Below are 20,226 nucleotides of genomic sequence, written 5' to 3' on the forward strand. Positions count from 1 at the left end.
GAGAACTTCATTGATGAGATTGCCAATTTTTAAATTTGGGATGACTTGTAGAAGTTCCAGTATGACACCTTGCCTCCAATCAGTATCATATGCAGCTGTCAGATCAATGAATATGACTGATAACTTCCCTTGATTCTGGAAGCCAGCTTCTATGAAGATTATTAGGGAGAATTCTTAATCTGTACAGCTTCAGTTAGGTCTGAATCTTGCCTGTTCGACTGGTATATTTTCAAAGATCTTGTGACATATTCTATATTACACCATTCTTTCCATAACATACTAAGTAAAGCTATTGGTTGATAACTTTCTGGCTTATCATTTGGTTTACCTGGTTCCAGTAAGGCCATGACTTTTGCTCGTTTCATTTCATATGTTGCCCATTTGCAGAATATTTCTGAAGAACTCGGACAACCATATTTTCACATACTTTCCACAGTGCAAAAGGAATTCTGCATGAATGCCATCAAAGCCCAGGGCTTTACCTGTTTTTATTTCTTTATGGCAGTCATTACTTCTTCAATGCTGAATGGTAGAGAATATTCGGTTTCAGCTTTGTAAGCTGTTTGGAGTGCCTTTAATTTATTCTTAGCTGCAATAGTATGTGTTCAGACTTGAGGAGTTCTGGAAGTGATCACAATGTTGGCTGCAACTTGCTTGGGGGTAACAGCATCATATGTGTGATGGAAAATTAATATGTTTATGAGAGAGAAAGAGTGAGAGTGTGGGAGCGTGGCAGATGAACTGGCTGGCCACGCTGCCTCTACCTGCTTCTTGCCTCTCACTCCTGTCTATGCAGTGCTCAAATGAGCAAACTTTGACGCCCCAAAACAGGTGCTAAATATACGATTGGGCATCTGATTTTGATATGGCTGCATAAAACATTACTACTAAAGTCATTGTACCAAATCTCTTACAGAGAGACTTACAGATGGTAGGGTTTCCTTGCAAGTTGAGCTTTGTTTGCTGAATGGGTTACATGGATTGCAACTAAATCAATTTTGTTGTCAACTAAGATCTTATGTAGCACTTGGCATTTTGCTCTACTAATGCCTTCAATATTCAACTGACAGACTCTTACACATTGTCCTGGCTTTCTAAAGGGATAGTCCTCAGAAGGATCAATTTTTGACTCATTCATGTTCTTATGTGTGATGTGATATTTACCAGAAAATTTTGAGGATTGTCTGGTTACCAGTATTTTGTTGCTCACTTAGCACCACACAGGGGACACCTGCAGGGTAATTAGAAGGTTAAACCTGTGGACGTGAGAAACAGCCATCTCCCATATGACAGCATTGCTCCTCAACACTATCTGCTTTTACTAGGTGCCAAAATCCATATAGATTATGTATCTGTGAGGCCCAACACAAAGATTAAACACATTAAATGGTGGAGACTAGTAGAACATTGAACTACCATCAAAGCAGTATTAAAATAATCAAGCTCAAATTTTACAATATCATCCTTAGAAGATAGCTGGAATACACTGTATGAATCCATCAAGACATGTGCCACATCCACCCTAGATGTCACCAAACCAAATCAACGCCTTATTGATAAGCAGACTTTGTGGTGGAATGATGTGCAGCAGGCAACCGGGGAGAAGAAGGCTACTTATAAGACAGCACGGAGGATTTAGAAAGGTACCAGGCTTATAAGTCTATTGCAAAACGAGTTGTAGCAACTGTAAAAGTGGCAGATTACAAAGTCATCTATGACCAGTTGGATAAACCTGCTAGCATGAATAGAATTTACAAACTCGCCCACATTCACGATCGTGCTACACAGGATCTAGGTTATGTTATCATTGTCAAAGGCAAAAATGGGTTCCTGCAGAAAAAGGGACATGACATACTACATTGCTGAAAGGAGTATTTTGAGGATACTTGCAGCAAGGAGTTTCTTCATCCACCTCTACCTACAGCTGATCCCATTCATGGCCCAGTACCCGCCATTACTACAAAAGAACTACCATCAACAAAATGAAGCGTGGGAAAGCCCCTAGTGCAGATGATATCCTGGCTGAAGTATGTAATTTTCTTGAAGAACAAGATGTACTATGGCTTACAACTTCAACAAGATTATTAAGGAGGGAGACTCCATGGCTCAGGTGGCAGCGCACTGGCTTCTCGCTGCTGGCTTCCATGGCTCAAATCTCTGTCACTCCATGTGAGATTTATGCTGGACAAAGTGGAGGTGGGACAGGTTTTTCTCATGGTACTCTGCCTTTCCCTGCCATATTTTATTCCAGCAACACTCTCCAATATCATTTCATCTGTCAGTCATTAAGCATTGCCCCAAAAGAGAACAAAGGCTTCAGCAGCCAGCACAATTCGTATCCTTGCTGTTAGATGGGGGCTTTATTCATTCCATTCCTGACCCAGTCGAATGACTGGAAACAGGCTGTGGATTTTCATTTCCATAGTACTCTAGCCCTGGCCAGTATCACGACTCCAATTTGGAAAGAAAAAGGAGACATACATGATTGCTCAAATTATAGGCCAATCCACCTATGAAAATATTTGAACATGTTCCCAATGCGAGATTATGAATTATCATCACTGTCTCGCCCAATCAGTGTGGCTTTGTTAAAAACAGCAGAACATCAGACGCCATCCATGCACTTTGTCTGTTGATGGGAAGATACCACGAGTAAAGGAAAACAGTTCACTTAATCTTTCTTGATTTGGAAAAGGTGTTCGACAGGGTACCACATGATCGCATTTGGCTGGCAATGAGACTACATGATGTACTTGAAGCTTATGTCAACTTATGTTGATGTCTGTACAGCAAGTCCATAAGTTCAGTACAGTCTACAGCAGGAATATCCGGCACCTTCCAAATCAATGTTGGTGTCAATCGAGGATTAGCCTTGTCTCCATTACTCTTCATACTCAGCATGAATGTCATTACAAATGACATCCGGACGAGGCATCCAAGGATGCTGTATGCTGACAATGTCATGCTAGCTAACAAAACATGTAAGGCCTCAAACAGCAAGTACAAGAGTGGTAGATGCATCTCAAAGAATTTGGGATGAAAATAAATCTGAAGAAGACTGAGTACCTGGAATGCAATAACCAAACTGATGGCAAGAACACTGTGTGAGGGGTTCAGCTTAATAAAGTGACCTAATTCAAATGCCTAGGGTCATGCATTACCTCAGATTGTAGTACGATTCTCAGTGTCAAGACAAGAGTCAGTGCCCATGGATGAAAGGGTGCCAGGTTACTGGAGTCCTATGAGATAAGAAAATTCCATTGCATCTAAAATCTAAATTCTACCGCATAGTGATTAGACTGGTAGCCCTTTATGGATCTGAATGCTGGCCTACAACACTGAAGCATGAACAGGCACTTGATGCAATGGAAATGAAGATGCTGCAGTGGTCCAATTTGACTTGACTAGACCATATCAGGAACGATATTGCGTAGAAGAAATTGAAGGTTGCCCCAATCACAGAGAAAATGTGTGAATCATGCCTGCAATGGTATCGGCATGTGCTCCATTGCAGTGAAACCTCAGTTGCAAAGATTGCCCTTCAACTGAACGTGGAGGGTCGCCGACCTCGAGGACGCCTCAAACACGCTGGCTGGACCAGATAAGAGATGACATTTGACTTCCAGCTCCATGTACTCTCATTGATGCTTTCTTCTCTGCTCCACTTCCCTAACTGTAACTACATTCTAAACAAACTTTCTAACTTACAGGTATCACTGCAGTGCAGGTGAAGACAATCTGAGCACAGATCCTAATCTTGCACACACACATGCAGATCTATAAATCTCACACCCATTTTCCCCCATAGTCACTCCATAGTGAGAATAACATGGCATCAGTAGTGCAAGTTTCTAACAAGTGCTCCTGGATTTTGTTAGAAAACGTTGCAGATGGTGAAAAGAATGGTAAAATTATTCACAGTAGTGAAAGTAATCACTCTGTATCATCAAAAAGGGAAATTTATACCGGTAATAACTACGAATGCAAACATGTGCCTAGGCCTAAAATGATGCCATCATTTGTCCACAAAAGTGATGAATCACTACATAAAATATTAGAAGTGCCACATAAGGATATGGTATAAGCAAACTCCATAATTAAACAATTATGCTTTCAAAAAGAAAATTTGATTGAAGAGATGAAAAAGCTAAAACATTGCAATAGTGTTGGTGCATCATGAAGTGAGGTCACAATTATGTTGTGGCAAAGGAAAGCATCACTTACTAATGCATATGGAAATCATCCTACAATACCCAACAGATTCAATGTTTTAATGTGAAGTTCGGGAAGAGCAAGGAAGCACTTTTTTCTCCCAAGATGCGAATTTGCTGATGGAACGAGTGAAGAAAAAATGAATTAATGCTGATATTGTGAGCAAGAAATTGAGAAAGGACAAGAAAGTGAAACTGTTCGATGATAGTCATGGTCGTGGCCTTTCAGCAAATCTTACAGAACTGTGAGGCAACAGCGAAGTGACAGGTTTTATTCAACCAGGTACCCTTCTTTCAGAAGTAGTGAAACCCCTTTTTTAAAATCCGAATAAACTCATTAAATGACGTCATAGTTATTGTCGACGGATCCAACAATGTAGCAGGAAATGAAGGACAACAAGCTGCAAATATTCTCGAAAAGATTCTAGGCAAGCTGTCCCATACAAATGTAATAGTGTAAAATGTGCCTCATAGACATAATTTAGCTGATTGGTCAATTGTAAATAGAGCAGTAAAGGACACAAGTGAGAAATTCAGGCAGATATAAAAAACCAAACCCCAAACCCCATGGCACTACAGCACTTGAAGGGCCTTGGCCTACCAAGTGACCGCTGCTCAGCCCGAAGGCCTGCAGATTACGAGGTGTGGTGTAGTCAGCATGACGAATCCTCTCGGCAGTTATTCTTGGCTTTCTAGGGATATTCACCTGTATTTTCTCTGCAGCTGCATGAAGCAGCTTCTCTGAAAGTCATAAACTTCAGACCTGGGTCCAATCAATCAATCAATCAATCAATCAATCAATCAATCAATCAATCAATCAATCAATCAATCAATCAATCAATCAATCAATCAATCAATCAATCAATCAATCAATCAATCAATCAATCAATCAATCAATCAATCAATCAATCAATCAATCAATCAATCAATCAGTACTGATCTGCATTTAGGGCAGTCGCCCAGGTGGCAGATTCCATATCTGTTGTTTTCCTAGCCTTTTCTTAAACGATTTCAAAGAAATTGGAAATTTATTGACTCCCTTGGTAAGTTATTCCAATCATTAACTCCCCTTCCTATAAATGAATGAAAATGAAAATGAAAACCTACAACCTGTTTTCCAGTCATTGACCAGGTCAGGAATGAAATGAATGAATAATATATAGGCTATTAGTACGATGGGGTCGCCACTCCCAAAATGATTTTATTAATGACTGATAGATGCTATGAAATGATAAGGGAGAGTGTTGCTGTAATGAAAGATGACAGGGAAAACCGGAGTACCCAGAGTAAAACCTGTCCCGCCTCCGCTTTGTCCAGCACAAATCTCACATGGAGTGACCGGGATTTGAACCACGGTATCCAGCGGTGAGAAACCAATGCGCTGCTGTCCGAGCCACGGAGGCTCCTACTATAAATGAATATTTGCCCCAATTTGTCCTCTTGAATTCCAATTTTATCTTCATATTGTGATCTTTCCTACGTCTAAAGAAGCCACTCAGACTTATTCGTCTACTAATGTCATTCCATGCCATCTCTCCGCTGAGAGCTCGGAACATACCACTTAATGTAAAAAGTTTCAAACAAATTTATTAAAAACCACCATTCCAATACTTTAAGTTTAAGATAATGTTACATAGATGTTAAAATGGGACATGTTTCGCTTAAGCTTTGTAAGCTTAATGAACATTAATGTTTGTCTAAAAATAGTACAAGTTGATTATTTGTAGAATGAGACATAGTCACAATGATCTAACATACAATAGAATTGTACAAATTTGTTGATATTAATGAAGCATGAATTAATTAAAATATTGAAAAAGAAATCTTCAAACGTTGTTGAATGAGAATCAGGTACATAGAATTACAGTAGAGTTGTTAACTCCAAGTAGTTGCATCAGTGCGCAGAAGTATTGTGTCTCTTTCGTGGAATAATCTTTGTGTTAGATTGTAGTCATCAGCTGTCTTGCATAGATTCAAAAAATAGGGTGTTCGATAAAGCCTCACATGTGGGAGAATTCGCAATGTGACATGTGTCGAAGATTGAAATGTATAGGACAAATAAATGTAAGTTTTGGAAACACAGAGAACATTCTACTAGTAAGTGGAGGTTTAACAACGCTTACCTCTTATGTTGACAGAGGGGTGACTAGCCTTGTTGGTTGTTTGGGACGATCTGGCAGTCGTTATTCTGCTACTACATGTATTTTAGGGGTGTGTCTGTGAAGGCGGAGAATGATTCGGGAGAGGGAGGGTAGGCGGAGCACTGAGGACATTAGGAGTAGGCGGAGGGGGTGTAGCGTGAATCGGTGACTTGGAATTGGCTACTATTGCGGTAGGGAAGTTGTTAATGTGTTTATAATTAAATATTTTCATGAAATTATTGGTATTTATATTAAAGGCAGTGAGTAAATTTGTTTGAAATATTTACATTCTGTACTCCAATACGGTTATCATAATGAAATTCATAACATGTAACATACCTCTTAGACGAGCAGCTCATCTTCTTTCTCCCAATTCTTCCCAGCCCAAACTTTGCAATATTTTTGTGACGCTACTCTTTTGTTGGTAATCACCCAGAACAAATCGAGCTGCTTTTCTTTGGATTTTTTCCAGTTCTTGGATCAGGTAATCCTGGTAAGGGTCCCATACACTGGAACCATACTCTAGTTGGGGTCTTACCAGAGACTTATATGCCCTCTCCTTCACATCCTTACTATAATCCCTAAACACCCTCAAAACCATGTGCAGAGATCTGTACCCTTTATTTACAATCCCATTTATGTGATTACCCCAATGAAGATCTTTTCTTATATTAACACCTAGATACTTACGATGATCCCCAAAAGGAACTTTCACCAGGCAAGTTGGCCGTGCGGTTAGGGCTGCGCAGCTGTGAGCTTGCATCCGGGAGATAATGGGTTCGAATTCCACTGTCAACCAATCAATCAATCAATCAATCAATCAATCAATCAATCAATCAATCAATCAATCAATCAATCAATCAATCAATCAATCAATCAATCAATCAATCAATCAATCAATCAATCAATCAATCAATCAATCAATCAATCAATACTGATCTGCATTTAGGGCAGTCACCCAGGTGGCAAATTCCCTATCTGTTGTTTTCCTAGCCTTTTCCTAAATGATTTCAAAGAAATTGGAAATTTATTGAACGTCTCCCTTGGTAAGTTATTCCAATCCCTAACTCTCCTTCCTATAAATGGATATTTGCTCCAGTTTGTCCTCTTGAATTCCAACTTTATCTTCATATTGTGATCTTTCCTACTTTTATAAACGCCACTCAAACTTAATCATCTACTAATGTCATTCCATGCCATCTCTCCGCTGACAGCTCAGAACATACCACTTAGTTGAGCAGCTCTTCTTCTTTCTCTCAATTCTTCCCAACCCGAACTTTGCAACATTTTTGTAACACTACTCTTTTGTCGGAAATCACCCAGAACAAATGGAGCTGCTTTTCTTTGGATTTTTTCCAATTTTTGAATCAGGTAATCCTGGTGAGGGACCTATACATTGGAACCATACTCTAGTTGGGGTCTTACCAGAGACGTATATGCCCTCTCCTTTACATCCTTACTACAACCCCTAAACACCCTCATAACCATGTGCAGAGAGCTGTACCCTTTATTTACAATCCCATTTATGTGATTACCCCAATGAAGGCCTTTCCTTATATTAACACCTAGATACTTACAATGATCCCCAGCAGGAACTTTCACCCCATCAACGCAGTATTTAGAACTGAGAGGACTTTTTCTATTTGTGAAACTCACAACCTGACTTTTAACCCCGTTTATCAACATACCATTGCCTGCTGTCCATCTCACAACATTATCAAGGTCACGTTGCAGTTACTCAGAATCTTGTAAATTATTTATTACTCTATACAGAATAACATCATCCGCAAAAAGCCTTACCTCTGATTCCACTCCTTTACTCATATCATTTATATATATAAGAAAATATAAAGGTCCGATAATACTGCCTTGAGGAATCCCCCTCTTAATTATTACAGGGTCAGATAATGCTTCATCTACTCTAATTATCTGAGATCTATTTTCTAGAAATACAGCAACCCATTCAGTCACTCTTTTATTTAGTCCAACTGCACTCATTTTTGCCAGTTATCTCCCATGATCCACCCTATCAAATGCTTTAGACAGGTTAATTGCGATACAGTCCATTTGAGCTCCTGAATCCAAGATATCTGCTATACCTTGCTGGAATCCTACAAGTTGAGCTTCAGTAGAATACCCTTCCTAAAACCAAGCTGCCTTCTATTGAACCAGTTCTTAATTTTGCAAATATGTCTAATATAATCAGAAAGAATGCCTTCCCAAAGCTTACATGCAATGCATGTCAAAATTACTGGCCTGTAATTTTTGGCTTTATGTCTTCACCCTTTCCTTTATACACAGTGGCTACTATAGCAACTCTCCATTCATTTGGTATATCTCCTTCAACCAAACTATAATCAAATAAATACTTCAGATATGGTATTATATCCCAATATGTAGATTTTAATATTTCTTTAGCATTAGTCTCCTCCTCTATCTGGACATTATCCTTGTAACCAACAATCTTTACATACTGCTGACTGAATACTTGTGCCTTTTGAAGATCCTCACATACACACTCCCCTTGTTCATTAATTATTCCTGGAATGTCATTCTTGGGACCAGTTTCTGTCTTAAAATACCTATACATACCCTTCCATTTTTCACTAAAATTTGTATGACTGCCAATTAAGCTTGCCATCATATTATCCTTAGCTACCTTCATTGCTAGATCCAATTTCCTAGTAAGTTCCTTCAATTTCTCCTTACTTCCACAGCCATTTCTAACTTTATTTCTTTCCAACCTGCACCTCCTTTTTAAGCCTTTTATTTCTCTGTTATTATAAGGTGGGTCTTTACCATTCCTTACCACCTTTTAAGGTACAAACCTGTTTTCACATTCCTCAACAATTGCTTTACACCCATCCCAGAGTCTGTTTACATTTTTATTTACCATTTTCCACGGTCATAGTTACTTTTTAGAAACTGCCTCATGTCTGCTTTATCAGCCATATGGTACGGCCTAATAGTCCTACTTTTAAGACCTTCCTTTCTATCACATTTATTTTTAACTACGACAACAACAGCTTCATGATCACTAATACCATCTATTACTTTGGTTTCTCTATAGAGCTCATCTGGTTTTACCAGCATCACATCCAGGATATTTTTCCCTCTAGTTGGTTCCATCACTTTTTGAATCAGCTGTCCTTCCAATATTAGCTTATTTGCCCTTTGTTGGTCATGCTTCCTGTCATTTTCATTTCCTTCCCAATTGACATCTGGTAAATTCAGATCTTTTTACAAGTGATTAATATAATTCTTGATCTGTATTGATGATAGTTGATTGAAATAATAACAATAAGTTAATTTATTAATTTGTACACCTAATTAATACAATAAATCTTTTCTTTGTTGAATTACATTGACATGTTAATCAAAATGGTGCATCAGGTGCCTGATTTTATTTCAAGGTTAAACCCATGGCTGATGATGCCTAATATGTAAGGCGAAACATGTACCACTTTGATTAACATGTCAATGTAATTCAACAAAGACAAGATTTATTGTATTGATTAGGTGGACAAATTAATAAATTAACTTATTGTTATTATTTTAAAATCAGATCTCCTGCTACAATCACATTCCTTTCCATGTCATTTCCCACATAGCTGATTATCTTATCAAATAATTTTGAATCCGTGTCAGCGCTACCCTTTCCCGGTCTGTACACTCCAAAGATATCAAGTTGCATATTGTCTTTACAAATGAGCCTTACACCTAGAATTTCATGTTTTTCATCTTTAACTTTTTTTAGTTTATAAAGTCTTCTTTCACCAGAATGAATACTCCGCCTCCCACCATTCCTATCCTATCTCTACGATACACACTCCAGTGATGTAGATGTTGATTCCCATAGGGAACCTATATTGGTATTACACACTCCAGTGCCGTGAGAAAATTTCTGCATCCATTATATCATTTCTCAGCCATGATTCAACTCCTATTACAATATCTCGTAAGTATATATCTATTAAATTACTTAAGTCCATTCCTTTCTTTACAATACTTCTACAGTTGAACACTAACATTTTTATGTCATCCCTACTTGATTTCCTGTTCCTTGTTCCCTTATCACTGCTCCCTAGGCCTGAATGTACCTCCCTATTAGCCTTCCAAACAAATTTCCTAACTTATACGTACCACTGCAGTTTAAGTGAAGGCCATCTGAGCGCATATCCCTATCTCCTACCCACCCATTAGGATCTAGAAATTTCACTACCAGATTCCCACATACCTACTCCATAGTCTCATTTAAATCCCCAATCACCCTCCAGTCAGTATGCCTCCTACACAGAATTCCACTGATAACAATTTCTGCTTCCTTAAACTGCACCTGTGCTGCATTTACCAGATCCCACACATCCCCAACTATGTTGGTACCTATATCAGCTTGCCTTATGTTGTTGGTACCAAAGTGAAACACTACCACCTTCTCCTTCCCCTCCTCCCTCTCTTCTACTTTCCTCAACATCTGCCTCAACCTAATTCCTGGATAACACTCTACCCTGGTTTCCTTTCCTCCACACACTTTTCCCACATGTCTAACGATGGAATCCCCCATGACCAGAGCCTCAACCCTACCCACCTCATTTGATCCCCTCCCCTGCTGGTCAACCCAATCTTTCCTGACGGCTGCAGATGCTACTTCCTCCTCCATTTTCTCCTTCCCATGACCCTGTTCCACCTGTCCTTTACTATCCTGTACTCTTCATTTCCCTGTCATACCTTTTTCCTTCCTCCTACTTCCATACATCTCAGCAACAGTTCCCTATTCCTCATCTTCCCTCTGTTGTTCTACCTGGAGTGACTCATACTGATTTCATACAGACACCTGTCCTGAATTCTGATCCTGAATAGAGCCCCTAGCCTGCAATCTCCTTCCCCTTAGAACATTAGACCACCTGTCTTCTACAACTCCCTCTTTCCTTCCCCTCCCTCTTGTACACCTACTGTAACCTGTACATTGTTTGAAGGAGGCCTGTCTTCCTTCCTGTCTTCTGTGAGAATCCTAATTATCTCCCTCAGACTCTCCAACTCCTCCCTCATACCCCTCAATGCCTCGCCACACCCACAGTTCCTAGACTTGCACTCCTTAGCCATTGTTTACAGAAAAAATGAAAAGAAAAGGAAAAATAAAATAACTTATGTGCAAAAAGAATGAACGGAGGGATATATTGTCTGGGATAGTACTTTAAGATCACACGGCAATAAGGTAATTAATATATGACTACACTACAATACTACTTAGTCGTACTCTATTTTTATCCTACAACACCCTAACAGGATAAAAACTGATGTTAATTACTGAATACCGAACGCAATACACAAGAATTACACAATTCTAAACTGCAATTAAGCCTATTCCAATTACAACATAATTTTGGTAAGAGAGTTTCTACGAATACCTCTACTATTGCAAGTAATCTACTATACCGGTACTACACAAATATTTTACAATAATAAAATAAGCACGCGAAATTCTAATAAGATATTACTCGTATACCACTGTACTGTATGTACACTAAAATAATTTTAAACTACGTTCTGACCTATCCTAATTACAATACCGGTACCGTATGTCACTACTAAACACAAACAGAAATGAAAAAACAAGTTTGAAGTTTGAAATTTGCATGAACTACTGTACTCAAAGATTATCAACAAAGCTCAATGCTTAGACAGATTATTATAAGTACTATGCTCTAATAGATAAACACAAATATAGCAGGCAAGATATGGTACTATCTAAATATACTGTATCTACACTACAGTTTTCAGCTGAAATGTGGTTATGTATTTTTACCACTGGTGGATTACTATTATTTTCCCTACTACGCGGGACAGAGAATAAAAGTGTCCTTAAATGCTGAAAAATAAGAGGTTGTCTAGAATAATTTCTGTCAAAACTATGCCGGGGGCTTGAACTGCAATATTATTGTGATATAGTAATTTGATTATTTGATTATTAACTTTTACTCATTGAATTAACAAAGGTGGAAAGTACAAAGTATGCAGGGAACTATATTTAAGACTATAAATTATCGGAATAAAGTAATCAGCTGATTTTGTATTTATTTACACATCTACCATGTGCATGTAGCACATGTTACACTATTAGACATTAGTAAATTAAACTGAACTTTTCATACTATGTATGGCATGTATGAATCAACTTGGGAAGCAATATGTAAGCAGATTAATAAGTAGTGTCATTACTAGTCAAGATTAGGAGAAGACTGTCTTAAAACTACCTAATCCAGGAAACTTGAACTAGATTCTGTACTGAGTAACATTTCGGTCCAGATTGTGCGTTCAGAATTAAATAATGACTTGGAGGGTGGAAACAGGCACTTCAAAGTGTTTCACCAGAACACTCAATGTCTTAAAAATAAAATCTTAGAATTGCAAGTTATTTTAAATTTAATAAAGGATGTTATGTTTATCTGTTTAGCAGAACAATGGTGTACTAACAGTGAACGTGAACTGATTAATATCGAAGGTTATTATCTGGCATGTAGTTACAGTCGGGTTAATAAAGAACATGGGGGGTGTTTGTATTTTGCTTGGTCAGGAATTGATTGCAAAGAAAGGAAGGATTTTGAAGTGTGTAAATCTGAAGTAGAATTTGAATGAACTTCTGTAGAATTTAAGCTTTCCTATGGTGAATAAAAGCAATTCTACTAACTGTGTATTGTTCACCGGTTGCTGATGTTGGACTTCCTTAGGAAAGTTAGATAAAGTTCTTAATATCATTTTCAATAGGAGTAGCAGTACAAAAGTAATACTTTGCAGTGATTTCAACATAGGCTTTGCAGAAAAACCTTCCGTTAACATTACAACTATTGCATATTCTTAAAAGCTGTAATTTAAAACCCTAATTTTTACACCTACTTGGGGTAATTGCTAACTCAGCTACAATGATAGACAACATATGTATTAATTTCCATTGTCCTAAAATGCAAGCGTTCAATATAAATTTAGAATTATCAGATCATCATGCACAAATTTTGCAACTAGAAATTGAGAATGTAAACAAGCATCCAATGATCCAACCAAAATTAAGCTGACACAATTCACTCATATTTTCTCTGCAGCTGCATGCAGCAGCTTCATTGAAAGTATTAAACTTCAGACCTGTCCGGCCCTGCGGTGTAGGGGGCAATGCACCCGCCTGTCACCCGGCGGCCCCGGGTTCGATTCCCGGCTGAGTCAGGATTTTTTAATTGTAATGATTAATATCCCTGGCCTGGGGACTGGGTATTTGTGACATCTTTAATCTTCCTTTTCTCACACACAACATTCCACACTACCACCATTCCAATTACACACAGGTTCATACAATATGGTGCCTGTAGGGAAAAAAGATCCACATGGGTCAACGCCCCGAACAAATAGCATTAAAAAAAAAAAAAAAGAACTTCGGACCTGGTCCGCACTAGGCATTTGGTCATAGTATTGATGATAAGTATAGAACCCTTAGAAGTATTTTTTTACCCATTTTAAATTACATTTTCAAAACAAACTCATAGTAATTAATGAAAACTCCAACAAAACCATAGGTCATGAAGAGTATACAGATTTCAAGTCAAAAATATAAATATAGATTAGCACAGCAGAATTGTGAGCCAGAAATCTGTATGTTAAAAACTACAAATCAATCTATCGAAGAGTCCTTAGAGCAGTAGGAGGTCTAGAAGGGTGTCAGGTGATTTAGACATGACCAAACCACAAAAGTTGCTTTCTATCTTGAACATAATTAGGCATAGTCCTTTCCATCTGGCAAAAAATTTCCCTTTCCATCACATCAAGGCTGAATGTTATGAGAACTTGCATAGCTACACAAATATAGCAGGCAAGATATGGTACTATCTGAATATACTGTATCTACACTACAATTTTCAGCTGAAATGTGGTTATGTATTTTTACCACTGGTGGATTACTATTATTGATCAAGAATTTCTTTTGAAATCCCTTTATTTTAGGATAGTTTTTAAGTGGCTTTTCATGAACACATCTTTTATATCAAGAGGTGCCAAACAGTGACTACGAAGAGAAAATCATTGACTCTATAGACATGTTAATGTTTTATTAGCCAAGAACACGTTGTTTTTAATATTGTGTTTTACCAATGTTACTTGTGTTTTGTATATATTTTAACTATCATTCAGGATCATGGCTGAAGATGTTTCCCATGGAAAACAAAACATGTACCAACAAGGAATGTTTTAAAAAATAAATTAATGTTACTGTAATCTAAGAAAAACGTAAGATTTAAAGTGGTGGAAAGATGGAACTTCCCAAAATGTACAAGTTGGAATTTGTTATTCATACCACTTAGTCAAGCAGCTTGTATCCTTTTTCCCAAGTCTTCACAGACCAAACTTGGCAACAATTTTGTAATGCTACTCTTTTGTCGGAAATCATCCAGAACAAATTGAGTTGCTTTTATTTGGATTTTTTCCAGTTCTCAAATCAAGTAATCCTGGTAAAGGTCCCATACACTGGAACCATACTCTAGTTGGAGTGTTACCAAAGACTTATATGCCCTCTTCTTTACATCTGTACTACAACCCCTAAATACCCTCATAACCATGTGCAGAGATCCGTGACCTTTATTTACAATCTTATTTATGCGATAACCCCAATGAAGATCTTTCCTTATATTAACACCTAGGTACTTACAATGATCCTCAAATGGAACTTTCACCCCATCAACACAGTAATTACAACTGAGAGGATTTTTTCTGTTTGTGAAACTCACAGCCTGACTTTTAACCCCATTTATCATCATGCCATTGCCTACTGTCCATCTCACATTATCAAGGTCATTCTGCAGTTGCTCACAATCTTGTAACTTACTTATTACTAGGGGGCGGATTTCTATGACAAGTCATATTTTTTTCCCTTAACATTATATCTTATAGTCTTGTATTTTCAACACGTTTCCAGGCATGGTAATCAAAATTAAACAGGTTTTATTGGGCATATAAATGCTTATTTAGGCTTTCTTAAGTTTTATGGCATATTTCAAACAAAATGTCATTATAACGGCATATTTTGGTAACTTTCATTTGAATTTTGTTTTATAAACATTGAAATAAGCTCTAGAACTTATTTTTCAGGATAGACTGGAATATACTACTGAAGAACCATTCTAAAGTAGTGTATGGAATGTTTCTAACAGGTAAGAGCTATTATTTGCTAGCTGGGTCAATTCCTGGAAACCGGGCTATTCTTTACATGGAAGCAGAGGTAATTCTGCAGTTATTTGTCATTGTTCTTATCTCTCTCCTTCGCCCTTCCCTCTTCCACCTTCAACACACTGAATGACCTTGGTCATTAGGGAGCTTCAGTCATTCGGTTCCTTTCAATATGCCTAAAACCAAAGTCTCAATTTGTCGGAAGTTGCGAAGTTTTGTTCGCGAGTTCGGTGAAAATATATTCAGTACGGATGGAGTGATATTATTCTGTAAATTGTGTGAGGTAAAAATTACTGCCGAAAAACGCTTCTCTGTGCAACAACATTGTAATACTGTAAAACATAAGAATTGTGTAACTAGATATTCAGCAGATTCACAATTAAGTATTTATTTATTTTCCACCTAGTCGATACAATGATTGCTTAAGGCAATTTTTAATGGTCAAAAGTGGTACATGTTTCATATGTTATCAACATCTTCAGCCACATAACACTGTTTAGATGAAAAATATATAAATTGATAAAGTAATGCTTTAGAGGAAGTGTCCTTAAAATTAACATAAGATTGACAACATTAAAACAAAAAATAACTCAAGAGAAAATATATAAATTATTTCTACAATAGAAAGCAGTCATCAAGGAAACACTTGTACAATGTTCCATAGAGAATATGTCCTAATGAATATTCTTTTCTTAATAATTCATGAAAAAAGGTCAATTTATAAATTAAAAATTATACAATTTATAAGTAATTGTCGAAATGAAGAAATCCAAATATCACAGTGTGGCTCTTATTATTAATGCAGATGAAAATATAACTAATTCCTAGTTGTCAAATCTTATTAAGCCTGCTTTCCTTTGGAACAGTAAAGCCTGTCATTCTTTCACAGTTTTGCATCGGGTGTAATATTGATGATGCGTTCTTCCTTGCTCTTGCACCTGAGGAGGTGGAGGAGTGGGGGATATTCTGCACTCGAAAATAGGCAATATCTGCTATTCGAAACCACGACATCAAGTTCACAGTGTTCACAATTTTCACAAGATCTTTGCAAGATGATGATTTCGTCTAATATTCCTTTAAAGAAACTTAATAGCCGAAGCTTCAGACAGTTTCTTGAAAAATATACAAAGCATCCTGTTCCCAACGAATCTACTCTCAGGAAGGACTATCTGACCCCTTGTTATGAAGAGATGTTGGATATAATAAGGTGTGGCATGGGAGACAGTAAGATATGGGTTTCAATAGACGAGGCCACAGATGTGGATGGAAGATATGTAGCAAATGTGATCGTTGGCACACTGAAGGAAGACCGCCTGGAGATACGTTCCTCCTGACATGTGAAGTGCTAGAGAAGACAAACCATTCCACCATTGCAGTTCTCTTTGACAATTCAATGAATCTGTTGTGGCCAGATGGGGCAAAGAGAGAGCACATTTTTTCTATTTGTAACTGACGCTGCTCCGTATATGGTGAAGGCAGCCAAGGGACTTAAAATACTATAGCCGAAAATGATACATGTGACATGTCTTGCACATGTCTTGCATAGGGCAGCTGAAGAAGTTAGAAGTAGCTACCCTGAAGTTGATAAATTAATATCGAACTGTAAGAAAGTGTTTGTCAAAGCTCCGCTTTGAGAAACTTCAAGGAGAAGCACCTTCACTACCCCTACCTCCCCAGCCAGTTATAACGCGATGGAGGACTTGGCTTGATGCCGCAGTGTACTATTGCAACAACTTAAATGTCGTGGAGAAGATCGTGAAGTCTTTTGATCCTGCAGAATTGTCCTCTATAAAAACCACTCAAGATTTATTATCAAGCACTACATTAAAAGCGGACCTGGCTTACATAAAGTCTAATTTTAATTCTTTATCTGGATCAATCACGCAACTGGAAGTTTCAGGTGCAGAACTAAGTGATGCACTGGATGTTTAAAGTGCATTGAACAGGAATTAAAGCATGCAAAAGGAACAATAACATCTAGAGTGTGTAGAAAATTAGAAAATGTACTGGAAAAAATAGCAAACTTGTGTACCTGTGTGGAATAAGTACATTTTTTATGGAAACCCTTCACTGCAGATTTCCAGGAATTTTCTCCAAGTGATTTAACTCTGTTTAAGTACGCTCCCATTTCATCATGTGATGTTGAAAGAATTTTTCTCGCTACAAGACGATACTCAGCAACAACAAGGGGGGATTCTCATTCAACAATCTTAAGATGCATGTGGTCATAAATTGCAACAATTGTGATAATGGAGGCTAGATCAGGTATGAATGTTTCATTCAAATAACATACATTTTGTGTATAAATTAAAACTGATTGAATATTAAACAGTGAAAGTAACTGTAGTGTTTATGTCTTCCACAGAGTCTGTCCTTGTCTAAGAGTATGCAGTGATAACGAGTTCATGAAATATTCATCATTTTAGTTGATTTTGGTTTATAGATTTAGAAGAATTAAAACTTTTAAACTCTAAATTAATTGCAGCCTGTAATAATCGTAATAAAAGTGTTTCTATGTAATGTAGATGTTATTCATTAAGTCATATTTTGAATTTTATAGGTCATATTTTTATGTTTTTTAGGTCATAAATGCATACATATTTCATACTTTTTTAGATCATAGAAATCTGCCCCCTACTTATTACTCTACACAGAATAACATCATCCACAAAAAGCCTTATCTCTGATTCCACTTCCTTACTCATACACAGTTCAAAAAATTAGGGGAAGATGTTTTGTAACATCTGGTAGGTGAACCTTAATTTGGTAGATGGGGTTCCGGTGGTTGTACTGCATACCTTGAGGCCTTAGTTACTCAGGGTATGTCAAATCAAAGTTATACTCCATCTGTAGGCGTAGCCATGCATTAAACTGTCAGGTGGCCCCTCAAAACAAAGTGAATAGCGATGCGTCCATGTGTCGTTGTGAGGTACACAGACTACTGCAGTCATTTGAGCACATCCCATGAGACATCTTAACAAGGTTCAAGTCACAAGGGCAGTCACTTTGATTCAGGAAGGATGGACTTTTCATCTTGTTGCTGTGGAACTCAATGTCTCTCCATCAGTTATTCAACGCTTGTGGAATCACTACAGTGAGACAGGCCAGTTCACAACGAATGTTGGACAAGATTGTGGATGCATGACAACCCCACAGGATGACCGATATCTGACCACCTGTGTGTTTTGGCATCGTTCAGCAACTGCCAGAGAAGTGCAACAAGACCTCAGGAGGGTCACTAGAGAGTCACTAGAGTCATGGTGTCTGACCAGACAGTAAGGAACAGGTTAAGAGAAGTGTCCTTTTGTCCCAGACGTCCTGTTCGAGTGCCCGGTTTAACACAGCAACATGGCGCAACTCGCCTTCTGTTTGCCCGTACCCACGTCAACTGGCAACTTTGACATTGGAGACCTGTGTTTTTCACAGATGAGTCCAAATTTCCCCTGACGCAGTGTGGTGGGCGTCAATGTGTATGGAGACGCCGTGGTGAGCAGTACATGCCAAATGTTGTCCAGGAAGGCGACCGATTCAGACAAGGTTCTGATGATGTGGTTTGGCATCAGTATTGATGGCCGTACGGATCTTGTCGTCGTCCATGGTAATCTTACCGCTGTGGGGTACATCGAGCAGATACTGCTACAGCTTGTGTTGGTTGCTGCATACAGTAGTGGCCCTGAATTCGTACTCATGCACGAAAATGCTGGGGCTCTTGTAGCGCGCATCACCAGAGCTGTCTTGCGAGAACTGGACATTCAAGAGATGGAATGGCAAGCAGTGAGTCAAAAACTTAATTCCATTGAGCATGTGTTGGGATAGGCTTGGCAAAAGTGTTCTTAGGCGTCCTGTTCCACCACAGACTCTCCAAGACCTCGAACAGGCTCTCATTGAAGAATGGGACCTGATATGGCAACTTGACCTCTATCGACTTATACGGAGCATGCCATGTAGTTGCCAGGCTATGATAAATGCTCATGGAGGACATACACCATACTAAAGCTCTCCAACTGTGATAAAAATCAACCCTGGAGGACTTTTATCACTTTGCTTTTGCCCCTATTCGGACATTTCCATTTGTATTCTGAAAATGTACGCAAATCCATCGATGTTATTTTGTATACATTAATGGTAAACAATAAAGGTTTAGTTTGTAATATACCTGAGTGTGAGGTATTGTTTAGTGGAGCATGGCATATGCTCAAAATAATGTTCCTCTAATTTTTTTTGAACTGTGTATATACAGTATAAGAAAACATAAACGTCCAATAATACTGCCTTGAGGAATTCCTCTTTTAATTATTACAGTGTCAGATAAAACTTCACCTACTCTAATTCTCTGATATATGTCAACATTGTTATTTCAAAAATATTTTAATAATGCCATGAAAGATAGGCTTACTAAATCTTTAATCAAATATAATTTGCTAAATAATGCATGCATGGGTTCAGAGCTGGCAGAAGTACTTTGTCTGCTATATCACATATCCTCAGTTGTAAATGCTCTTGATAATGATAAAACTGTAATAACTGTAATAAGTTATATATAAGGAATATTGTTGAATAAATTATATTGGATTGAAGTTAGAGGAATTGTTAAGGACTGGTCTAGATCATACCTGGAATAACAATCTATATATATACTGTAAAATAGCTTGTCCTGACTGACTGACTGA

The sequence above is a fragment of the Anabrus simplex genome, chromosome 1 (genome assembly GCF_040414725.1).
Source record: "Anabrus simplex isolate iqAnaSimp1 chromosome 1, ASM4041472v1, whole genome shotgun sequence".
Taxonomy (NCBI): Eukaryota; Metazoa; Arthropoda; class Insecta; order Orthoptera; family Tettigoniidae; genus Anabrus; species Anabrus simplex.